We start from the raw sequence: 1,000 nt of genomic DNA, 5'->3' as shown, positions 1-1,000 counted from the left end.
TCTTGCCCCAACAGGTTTTCGCAAGCCGAGTTTGGTGTCCAATGAAGGAGACGTTGGCATGGGTGCCAGTCGTCGAATTTAGTTTGATTTCAATTTCACTTACCTCAACAGGTCTTCGCAAGCAGAGTTTAGTGTCCAATGAAGGAAAGGTACACATAAGTGGGCTGGCTACACCCCTGGCAGAGGCATCGGATTATAGTCTCACTTGGCTTGCCAGGTCTTCTCATGTACAGCATATTTCCAAAGGTCTCGGTCAGAAGTCATTGCCTCGGTGAGGCCTAATGTTTGAAGGTCATGCTTCACAACCTCATCCCAGGTCTTCCTGGGTCTACCTCTTCCACAGGTTCCCTCAACCGCTAGGGTGTGGCACTTTTTCACACAGCTATCCTCATCCATTCTTGCTACATGACCATACCAGCGCAATCATTTCTCTTGCACACCACAATTGATGCTTCGTAAGTTTAACTTTTCTCTCAAGGTACTAACACTCTGTCGGGTATGCACACTGACATTACTCATCCATCGGAGCATACTGACTTCATTCCTTGCAATCTTACACATATCCCCAGCAGTCACGGCCCATGTTTCACTGCCATGTAGCATGGCTGTTCATACACATGCATCATGCAGTCTGCCTTTTACTCTGAGTGAGAGGCCCTTTGTCACCAGCAGAGGTAAGAGTTCTCTAAACTTTGCCCAGGCTATTCTTATTCTGTATGTTTGTGTGTCTGTGTTTGTCCCTCCAACATCGCTTGACAACTGATGGTGGTGTGTTTACGTTCCCATAACTTAGTGGTTCAGCAAAAGAGACCGATAAAGTAAGTACTAGGCTTACAAAGAATAAGCTCTGGGGTCGATTTGCTTGATGAAAGGCAGTGCTCCAGCATGGCTGCAGTCAAATGACTGAAACAAATAAAAGAAAAAGAAAAGAAATAAACATTTTTTTAATTCAAATATTTGTTGTCCCATTTTTCCTAGGATCTTGAATTGATTGACAATG

At 44.5% G+C, this 1,000-nt stretch overlaps 1 protein-coding gene across 1 annotated transcript in view; it reads right to left on the bottom strand.

The window, feature by feature from the left end:
• Window positions 1-1,000, bottom strand: part of LOC106876983 (glutaminyl-peptide cyclotransferase) — an 89,843-nt gene that overhangs the window by 9,002 nt on the left and 79,841 nt on the right. The gene's annotated exons all lie outside the window — the stretch shown is intronic.

This window comes from Octopus bimaculoides, chromosome 11 (genome assembly GCF_001194135.2).
Source record: "Octopus bimaculoides isolate UCB-OBI-ISO-001 chromosome 11, ASM119413v2, whole genome shotgun sequence".
NCBI classification, from domain to species: domain Eukaryota; kingdom Metazoa; phylum Mollusca; class Cephalopoda; order Octopoda; family Octopodidae; genus Octopus; species Octopus bimaculoides.
Note: the sequence above shows the minus strand (reverse complement) of the source record. Positions and strands in the feature narration are given on the sequence as shown.